Source organism: Dromiciops gliroides, chromosome 5 (genome assembly GCF_019393635.1).
Source record: "Dromiciops gliroides isolate mDroGli1 chromosome 5, mDroGli1.pri, whole genome shotgun sequence".
In the NCBI taxonomy this organism is placed as follows: domain Eukaryota; kingdom Metazoa; phylum Chordata; class Mammalia; order Microbiotheria; family Microbiotheriidae; genus Dromiciops; species Dromiciops gliroides.
The window spans coordinates 41,648,403-41,659,725 of record NC_057865.1 but is presented as its reverse complement, the minus strand read 5'-3'; the positions used below and the strand labels follow the sequence as shown (position 1 = coordinate 41,659,725).

At 40.3% G+C, this 11,323-nt stretch overlaps 1 non-coding gene across 1 annotated transcript; it reads right to left on the bottom strand.

Moving 5' to 3' along the window:
* Positions 1-7,031: 7,031 nt before the first annotated feature.
* Positions 7,032-7,140, bottom strand: LOC122730301. Its single transcript, XR_006353486.1, has one exon. It is a non-coding gene; the product is annotated as a U6 spliceosomal RNA (small nuclear RNA).
* Positions 7,141-11,323: the final 4,183 nt, after the last annotated feature.

Genomic DNA, 11,323 nt, shown 5'->3' with positions numbered 1-11,323 from the left:
TAGCATTTCTTTTTTATATATAATTCAATTTAATTTTCAGATCTGAATTCTTTCTCTTCCACCTTTCACTACCTGAATTGAGAAAGCAAACTACACAAACATGCATAGTCAAGAAAAACAAATTGCGCAATTAGCCACAAACCAAAAATGCACATGCCTCAATCTGCATTGAGTCCATTGCCTTTCTATCTGGACGTGCCAAGACCTTGATTTTCTATGTGAGCCATGCAGATGCAAGGCACAAAGGTTTTCTTAGGGCCAGATAATCTCAGTTCCTCTTTATACATTTGAGGAACTCATCCCCCTTGACAAGCATCTAGGATGAGGTCTGGCCCCATGTATACAAACAGAAGCTCTAACCACATGTTTGTCTTTGGCTGAAATATTCTTGTATCCAATTCATACTTCTCTTTTTGGACCCTTCTAGTCTCACTACTTTCTTTGCTTTCCCATTGCCCCTCCTGTTTTTGTTTTGCTTTGTTTTCTACCATTCTCCAGGTATGCATGCTTCAATACCTTCTATTACTTAAAAGGAAATGTCTAAACCCTTCATCTGATCATAGTAGTTGTTTTCAACTTCAGACAGGGTGAAAGGGAGAGGGGAATGAAGGGTAATCGGCTGATTTCCAGTAGTACACCAACTTGAATAACCCCCATGGGCTTAATCGACTGAGAAATACTTGCCAAATCAATGAATTCAATTGTACAAAACTCATTTTTGTTTATCTGTCACTAAATTATTGGCCATACTTGATATTCCCTTTTTGAACCCATTGTTTCAATGTCATGTATCACAGGATGGGGAGACTGAGGCCCACCAAAAAGTTGGGGTTCAAACACAGATTCTTTCACTTCAGATCCTGTGCTGTTTCAACTACACCAGAGGCAGAATCTTCCATTTCAAAGGTCCAAGTAGAACTATTCTGTTGTCCCTGATTTCTGTTCTTTTTATGTTCATGAGGTCTTCTTTTCTGACCAGCAGCATGCAAATACACTGAGATACAGACTAGACAGACCCAGCTGTGCCTACCCCTAGAGGGAGACAGGGGAAGATGTAAACAGAAACAGCCAGAATGATGGATGAATCCATGGATGCAACCTCTAACACAAAAAGAATTCTAGGAACCTGTGTGTTTATTTCTACCTGCTTCCCTAATGACTGGCATATTCAATCCCTGACATCAAAGGAATTCTACCAACCTTTATGTTTATCCCTATCTGACTTCCTAATGACTGGTGTATTCAAAGAGATGTAAGTCTTCTTAACTGAGATGGGTGCATTTTCAAGACTTCAGCTCACTTTACCTACCTCAGTATAAAAAGAGCACACAAATACTAAAATCCTAGAGCCATCCAGAATCAGCCTAAGATTAGATAGAGCCAATTTCCTGGGAGCGGTTTATATAGGCAAGTTCATTTCCCCAAACCAGGGGGCTGGGACAGGAGAGAAGAATGAATCAGAGGCATATGATTCTTTGTATCCTTCTCGTATGGGTGTGTATTCTGCATGGTCAATAAGCCCTGTAATAACTTTGTGTGAGCATTACTGTGTCTCTATTCTTTGAGATCTTTTGTCTTATTGGAGGCACACACACTTATGCATGGGTATGTGGGTCAGAATTCAGTAAATGTTTATGGAATATCTATTTGATGCCTAGTACTATCTAGGTACTAGGGAGGTCAGGTATAATGGCCCATGTCTTAAACTGTAATACAGATGATAAGGGTATATCTTAATTGTGTGTATACACACCCCCAAGATATATACATATATACACACACACATATATATGTATGTATGTATGTATAGATGTGTATATGTGTATGTGTGTATGTTAAGGAATCCTAGAACATCATAGTTTAAAAAAAATTTTTTTGATAGCTGTATTTCAATAGAATTGGTTTCCTTTGTAATTCTGTGTTTTATTTTCTACATATAAAAACATTATTCTAAAAAGTTCATTGGTTTCACCACACTGCCAAAGGGACCTATGACAAAAAACATAAGGTTAAGAACTTCCTGTTCTAGTTTTAAGTTGGGGCTCTTAGGAGCCAGTGTGAAGGGTCAAGGAAGTGACAGAATTGAGAATTAAACTACAGGGCAGGCCAAAAGTCATGATGCTTTAATAACTTTTTGAGAATTCTTTTTCTTTATTTTTTGCCGTTTATGAGATTTGATTTTTCATACAATATAAATTCATTTCCTATATGTGCTGTATGTGATGCTATAGTATTGTAACTTAAAAACAAAAAATAAAGGAGTTATTAAATACTGAAACCCCTTCGTGATTTCTGATGTACTTTGTATATTGACACTACTCAGCAGGTGCCCAGGGAAGCTGAATGGCCTCTTCAGTACAGTGCCATCTCAGGGTAACTACAGTCCTGCTCAGATGGGGTTAGTCATCCACCCCTTAGCCACAGAGAGGATAAGAGGCTTCCTCTGTTCCCTCTCTCATAGTCAACAACACCTGGTAAATGGTGGGAAGGGGAAAAAGGAAATAGCATTTATTATGTTTGCACTGTGCTACCCACTGTGCTAAGCTCCTTCTGGAAATATCAGGAGTCAACATCTTCCTCCCTTTTCCCTCTATCTCTTGTTTGAGTATCTGGTGATTTCCTATCCTGAAGTAATTTCCTATCCTGAAATGGGCTTAGAGGTGGGTAGGGCTGATGGGGAGGAAAAGAAGCAAAGGAAAAGGGGAGGTAGCATCCAGATAGAAGAAGAGAACTGTGGAAGTCATGTCCTCCATGGAAGATCAGACAACCCTGGAGACTTATCCTTGACTTGTCCAAAAATCTATGTGTTCTACTCATTTCCCCTCTAACCCATCCCAACTTCCAACCTATAGAGTGCAATATGGCAGAAATAGGACTTGTAGAAGGGGTTGTGAGAGGATCACTCCTAATTAAGTCCATAAGTGATGCTGGGCTTTACAAGCATCTTTGAAATTGGTTGGGCAGCTAGGTGGCACAGGGGATAGAGTGCCAGACCTGGAGTTAGGAAGACCCCTTTTCCCAAGTTCAAATCCAGCCAAAGATACTTACAAGCTGGGCAAACCACTTAACCATGTTAGCCTCAGTTTCCTCATCAATGAAATGAGCTGGAGAAGGAAATGGCAGACCTTGCCAGAATCTTGCCAAGAAACCTCACAAAAAAGAAGTCACAAAGACTTGGACATAACTGAAAAATGACTCAACAACAGCAACAACAACAACAACAGTTGGGGCTAGTTGTTACTCTCTTTTGTCTTCCACCCTTTAAAGCAATTTTTCCCATAATATTATGAACTGACTAATTTGCTAAAGGGGAATCAGTCTAAGTTGTGAGTGTAATATGTAAGTGTACTTGTGTGTGTGTGTGTGTGTGTGTTTGTAGGGAGGGCATGCAGAGTGACTACTTTTTTCCAGTTGTCTTGGAAAGAGAGGATACATACAAAATCCATTATTTCAATGGCTTAGGGAACTTCTGAATTCTCCAGCAACATAAGTTGACATCTTTGCTACTTACAGATTTAGAGAGTGGCCTAGGACACTGAGTTCAGTGACCTTTCCAGTCATCGAATATGTACAGCATATGTCAGTATATGTCAGAGGTAGGCTCTGAACCCAGGTCTTCTTGCTTCAAGGATGGCTCCCTAGCTGCTACACCATGCATAAGAGAAGTAAAAAAAATCCCCCCAAAGTATACTTGGGCCTTTGGGGTCTCTGGCCAAAGGGTCACATGGGTGCTCTTACCACTTGCTTTCCCAAATGGCCATATTCACTCTCTTACTGAGGATCTAAGAGGATCAGAAACAAGACTGTTACAAAGGGGTTAATTCTGCTGTAGGGAGACTAGTGCCATTCGTTCATTAGTTTATCTATTCAACAGGTATTTAAAGGCAAATATTTATCTGTTCAAGGCACTGTACTAGATGCTGTTGGGGGATAAAAAATGAACAAAGTAAGGTCTTTGTCCTTAAGGGGCTTACTGTCTGTAACCACGAATAAGTGACTCAGCCTCACTTATTAAGTTTCACTTTCTTCATCTGTGAAATGGGAATAATAATAATTCTAATACCTATAATTCCTGTCTCATAGAGGAGTTGTAAGGCTCAAATGTGATGCTTTGTAAGTTTTTAGTACAATATAAATGTTGGCTATTGTTATTATGATTATTATCATTGTTATTGTTATAACTGTTATCCAGTAGTGGGAGGTATATGGGGAGTTCAGGAGGACTAGCCCCTCTGGTAAGAGGGCTGTTCATCTACCTTTGGTGTCCACCTGTCACCTTACTCTCACCTGTGCCTCCAAGAAGCTGTATATATTTCCTCTACTTTATGTGTATATACATATGTGTGTGTATATCCTGCCTACCTCATTTTATGAAGATTAATGGAGATTACATAATAAAGTGCTATATAAATACCAGAGTTCTATGTATTTGGGGCCCCAACCTATGCTTTAATTGGAGTGGAAATTCCTCCATGATCTAGCTCAACAATTCCTCTTAGCCTCAAGTTTTAGAGGGTTTTAGAGGGTGTTAGAGGGTTGCCTGAAGCACTGAGAAATTCAGTGATTGATTTGCTCAGGATTGCTCAGCCAGTGTGAGTAAGAAGCAGGACCTGAATCCAGGTCTTTCCGATTTCAGAGATATTTCCCTATCTACCACATCAGGGCTTCTCAAACTTTTTCCATTCATGACCCCTTTTGGCCCTAGAAATTTTTATGAGACCCTGGGCATATGGGTATATAAAATAGGTATACATAACCTTTGACTGTTGCCAAATTTTTTGTGACCCCCACGCTGAGTTATGTGACCCCATATGGGGTTACAACCCACAGTTTAAGAAGCTTTATAATACACCACCTTTGCTCTTGTTTGTGACTTTTATTTGTAATAAAACATGTGGTCAGACGAAAGGCTGTGTTTCTGTTACTCCAGATCCTAAACTGGTCTGGCACAGAACCACTGGCCAGATGACATCTAAGGTTACCTTTCAGTTCTAGGTCAAGGTCACACAGAGTTAGGGGCAGAGCCTGAATTCAGGTTTCTTGGTTCTTAATTCATCGTTCTTTCCACCTCAGAGATCCCTGATGTCTTCAGGCTACATTTATGGAGGATTTAAATATTTGTGTGTGTATGTGTATGTATATGTGTATTTATAAATTTGTCCATTTTATTTTGAGCATTTTTACTCGGTTTTCAACTCACTAAATCAATATGGTAATGGAAAAGAAGTATGGTCCTAATGAATGTTGGTTTAGAAATGGTATGAAGCATCTAAGAGCTTTAGTAGGGGATATAGGAAGCTCACTTCTTGCACCCTGAGAACGTAGATGCGTAGAGCTCATATCTCAGCATAAACAGGAACAGACTTGCATAATGCTATCACCGATGATCTCTGTGCGTACATCTTTTGAGTATTGTAAACAAAGTCTAACATGGTATCACTTTATACCATAAAAAGGGCATTTTGGAAAACTAACCAATGAGGGTAGGGTGGGCTAGTAAGTGTTTAACGACTGACTCTGTGAGGGGAAAAAAAGTATGCCAGACACACTTAGAAGTTTAATCTTCATTATTATCATTTTCTCCATCACTTTCTTAAGTCTAGAAAATCAATAAAATCAATCAAGACTTGATTTGTAGTTAGTTAATTTTCAAGATGTAAATTTCATACTGAAAATTTAACAATCAGCTCTCCTTAGAAGTTGACTTAAAAAAAAAAAAGGAGTTGACTCTAGCACACTCCTGAATGAAGGTAACAAATAACACCTGGCTTCTTCACTAATCACTGCCTGGAAAGTGAGAGAAACTGGTTAAACATCACTGGCACACATCAGAGATATCCTTTCATATATTCAAATATATACACCTACATTTTTGTATATATAAACACATACATATATGTGTGTGAGTCATTATTTCTACTTCCCCCCCATCCCCATCCCAAGCTAATCTAAAATTGCAGGTGATCAGCCAACTATTGAAGACCCAACTCAAAAAACAGAAGCAAGAACTTCTAGACCGAGACTTTGATCACTTTTTTTGGGGGGGGGGGTGAGTGAGGCAATTGGGGTTAAGTGACTTGTCTAGGGTCACACAGCTAGTAAGTGTCAAGTGTCAGAGGCCAGATTTTAACTCAGGTCCTCCTGAATCCAGGACCAGTGCTCTATCCACTTCGCCACCTAGCTGTCCCCAGACCTTGATCACTTTTAGAGAATATTGTTAATAAATCTCATGTGGATACATACATTTTGCATGTGAGCTGGTTCCCTTTTTTCCTTTCCTAGCATGGATGTTGTTTTTAACCACAAAAATCACTTGTTTAAGGAGGCATTTGCTACTAAATGTAGGAAGCAAAATGGGTATGACTTGATTAATTCTCCTTTCCATTCTAAGACAAATCCTAAGGATCAAGAAAATCTCACTTATTCAAGTTCCCTAATCCATGAGATCACATATCCATTGAAAAGATAACAATAAATGTTGCCACAATAGTGATCTTCCTCTGTCCTATTATCTCCATAAACCACAAATGTCTGACTCACTCCCTCTCCTATAGAATAATCCCCTATCTGAGAGATTAGAAGAGATGCCTTCATTACTACATATTTCTGAGGGATACATAAGGACCCCTTCATGGCTTAAGAGTGAAGTCCAGAAACAGATATTTTCACAGCCACTCTGCCCTGAGTACAGGCCTGGTTACTTGCTACCAACACCCCTTGGGGTGATGTTCACTAAAGTTCCTCCCAGTTCAGACCAAACGCATGCTATCAGAGCAGATGGTTTCATTTGCTCAAGAACTTCCCCATGCCCTGCTGGTGATCTTTGTGAAAAGGACGCAATGGGGGAGTGTTGCACATCTGTCCTTTCCTTTCCTGCAGCTGTGTCCTCCGTCTGACCTGTTGTTTCTTTTACTTGGTACCGTCCATTGATTTCTGAATTCTTCATTTTCTCCCCACAGCTCTACTCCCCATGATGATCCATGGTCTTCTCTGGCTCAGAGGTTTCTCTGATTTGTTTTTGTTTTTTTTTTTTAAATATGGAACGCTTCACGAATTTGCGTGTCATCCTTGCGCAGGGGCCATGCTAATCTTCTCTGTATTGTTCCAATTTTTTAGTATATGTGCTGCCAAAGTGAGCACTCTCTGATTTGTTTTAAGGTGAAAGTGGGATGTTCTGGTGTTAAAGGGGCTGTTGGTGGTGGGGTTTTGCCCCCAAAGCTTTTCCTTGACCCAAAGCTTGGGGCCAGGGGGCAAGAAGCAGAACAGTAAAGGGGCCCTGCCTGCCCAGCCCTTGGCCAGAAACTAGTGTGGCAAAGCAGAGAAGCTCTGGCTGTGTTGCTGGAGGACCTGGGTTCTAGTCCTGGGTCTGCTACCTGTGTGACTTTAGGCAAGTTGATAAACCTCTCTGAGTCTCAGTTTCTTCAGCTGTAAACTGAGGAGGTTGGACTTCAATGGCATCCAAGTTTCCCTCCTGCATGGTAGGGGTAGCTAGGTGGCACAGTGGATGAAGCACTGGCTCTGGATTCAGGAGGACCTGAGTTAAAATCTGGCCTCTGACACTTGACACTTACTAGCTGTGTGACCCTAGGCAAGTCACTTAACCCTCATTGCCCCACCATAAATAAATAAATAAATAAATAAATAAATAAATAAATAAATAAATAAATAAATAAATAAATAAATAAATAAATAAATGGACAAACAAACAAACAAATGAATAAATAAATGAGTAGGGAGTTGCCTCCAAACACAGCCATGTCTTCCTCCAGTCATCATTCCTTGATACCTCAGCTTTTGTTCACTTGCAGTCATTTGAAAAAAAAAAAAAGTGTTCATGCCTGTGGTGAAAATGAATTTCAATTGCACTGGACCAACTTTAAATGTCAGGATTAAGGGTATGGTACAGGGTGCCTTTTTAATGATAATTATTTTATCCTTGTGAATTTCATGATACTTGGCTGCTGCTCACTCTCACTCAAACATTTTCAGTGGATCCCCAGTGCCTGCCGAATTACACTTACACTCCTCAATGGAATCCAAGGCTCTTTCTAAGAGGGCAGCAAGCTAACTTCTTAGCCCTATTTCCTTATCATGAACTCACTCAATTAATCCACAAGCAGTTATTATGCTTGTTATTATGTTCCAAGATCCTCAAGAGGAAGAGTGCTGAGCTTTGCATTTGGCATCCCTCAATAGTTTAATGAATCTGTGACTTGTCTCCTCTCCAGGTTCTTATCAAGTCTGATCCTTGTCAACATTCTCCATGAATTCTCTAGGAAAGATCAAACTAAAGTAGGTGTTGGAGGCCTTTCTCTGGGTCTTTCAATAATCTGTGGGTGACGGGGCAGCCAGGTGGTGCAGAGGATATAGCACTGGTCCTGGATTCAGGAAGACCTGAGTTCAAATCCAGCCTCAGACACTTGACACTTACTAGTTGTATGATCTTGGGCAAGTCACTTAATCCTCATTGCCCCAGAAAAAAAATCTGTGGGTGGCACATGGGATTATTGTTATATAACCAGCCCATCTCCCTTTCCAATCTTACATTTCCTGGGTGGTGTCTTTTCTACCATCCCTAGTCAAACGTTTCATACTACTTACACCCACCATGTATCTCTCCTTTACTATTTGGGTCACCCACAACTTTGATTCTTCAGAGATTGTGGTGTACTATGATTCATAGGCATTACCAGAGAAATCACTGGAAGAATTTCAGTGAAAAAAAACCCACTTCCTCAAATTTCTGTATAGGGAAGCATCTGGGGACCAGTAGAAGTATTGAACAATTTCCCAAATGCATTCTACTCCCTTTCTACCTCTTACTGATCATAGGGCTTATCTCATAGTCTATTTCATGTCCCTCATTTAGCTGCATGGTACAGCCTGGGAAATTCTCATCTGGTTAATTCTCCCTTTATTTGTTGTTAGGCTTATTTCTTTGGAGTGGTCAGGAACCTTGTGCAGGAGACCTTGTCATATTTTCTGAGGCTTGATACGATCAATACAATATTGTCTGTGAGTAGGAACAATGGGACAATTTCACCATATGGGAAATCCCTTTCAGTTTGGGCTCTGCTCAGGATATATTTGTTCTGCTTGGCTCCAGAGGAAAGAAAGAAGTGGCAAGGAGACAAATTTAAGTTGCATATCAGAAATACCATTTCTTGCTAGTAAGGGCTATCCAAAAGTGGGGGCAGCTAGATGGTGCAGTGGATAGAATACGGAGACTGGAGTCAAGAAGATCTAAGTTCAAATCTGGCCTCAGAAAGTTACTGACTGCTGACCCTGGGAAAATCACATCACCCTTTTTGCCTCAGTTTCCTCATCTGTAAAATGAACTGGAGAAGGAAATTGCAAACTACTCTAGTATCTTTGCCAAGAACACCCCAGATGGGGTCATGAAGAGTCAGACACAAGTGAAACGACTCAATAACAACAAAAGTAGAATGGGCCACCTCAAGACGTGGTGGATTGCTCTTTCCTCTCCATAAAGGTCTTCAGTCACACTTAAAGAGGGGTGCCTTTTGAGCATGGGTTGGACCAGATGGCCAATGAGGACTCTTCCAATATACATCTGCTGTGACTATGCTTCTGCGATCCTTTACCTAGTCACGTGTAAACAAACACATACCTCCCAACCTGAGAGGGAAGGAAAGGATGTATGGTCATCAATGCTTCATGATAGAAGCAAGGACAAAGGAAAGGGGTAGAGACTCCATCTGTAATTTCATTAGTACAGGAAACTCCCAGATAAGGAAATTTCTTCTACTAATGCAGGTCAGCATCTTCTCTACTATTTACAATCTTAAAGAGTTGCCTAGATCAATGACTTGGCCAAGATCACATAGTTCTACATTGTCAGGACTTAATAGATTTTTATTGAATTGCAGCGATGGAGGAATATGAATATGAACCCTGTCATAGAAGGTTGCTATGCTGGGGTTTTTTGTTTGTTATAAGGAAAACTAAGGGAGAGAGGGGAGGACTATAACAGGGGAAATGGCTGAAGAAAGTATGAATCTAATGGAATATTATTATGCTACGAGAAATGATGGGAAGAACCAGGAAAGCAATTTGTACAATAACATTGTTAAGGAAAAACAAAACTTTGAAAGGCTGACCAATTCAATGACCAATGACAATGATTCAGGATGGAAAAAGAGCCAACGCAAGATTTTGCTTTGCTTGACTGTTTTTGTTATAAGGGTTTTGTTTTTCTTTGCTTTTTTCCCAGAGAGGGAAGAGAAAATAAAAGTTTTTAATTGATTTTTCCCCAAAATCTACTAGCCTGGGTGAAAATACTTTACTAGCACGCTGATACTTAATAACTTAGTTATCAGTGAAGTGTCTGATGTGAGTGCATGATGTCCTGAAGAAGCATAGTCATTGATTAAACTATGGGCTGTAGTTTTTATTTCAGGTCAAATTTTCATTTGCTCTCTAATTTCTTACTGGCCCATGTTCATTTCTTGTGAGTCAATGATTTGGTTCTACAATGACCATAGCTCAAGGGACTCTGGTGAATAAGAAGAGAGGCATCTACCCAAAGAGACTCAAGTGTCTGCACAGGATGAATGTGTCTTCTTAAGGAATGAAAGTCAAGTTTCCAATCTTAGTGAAAAGGGGTAATGTTTAAGTGACTTTCATTATCACCTCACCATACCTCCTAAAGTTAAAAAAAGTGTAGAAAGGTACTTTTTGACTTGAAAAACTGTTAGCTCCCTTATTTTTTTTTTGTTTTTTGTTTTTTGTTTTTGTTTTTTGTTTTTGGCAGGGCAATGGGGGTTAAGTGACTTGCCCAGGGTCACACAGCTAGTAAGTGTCAAGTGTCTGAGGCTGGATTTGAACTCAGGTACTCCTGAATCCAGGGCCAGTGCTTTAACCACTGCGCCATCTAGCTGCCCCTAGCTCCCTTATTAATATCTCCCCTATGGTGACTTTCTAGATTCATAGCACTGACAACTCTGAAACTGTGACCCTTATGACTTCCTGTGAGGGAAATGCTGTCCAATAGGAAGTTGGAGCAAACCGGGGATAACGATGGTAGGAAGATGGACTGCAATGCTGACTGAGAACATGGCCACATGCATCCTTGATGCCTTCCAAGTCGAAAGAACATAAATGACAGGCAGAATGAGAACCAAGAAGCACAAAGAAGGGCTAATAAAACCCACCAGGGATTGATGAGAATCCATCAGACAGTGGAGGGGAGCCACCAATGATGAAGAAGAGGCAGAAAGGTAAAGAACTAGTGTGGAAAAGAGGTCAGAAAAGAAGTCACAGGGCGGCTAGGTGGCACAGTGGATAAAGCACCGGCCCTGGA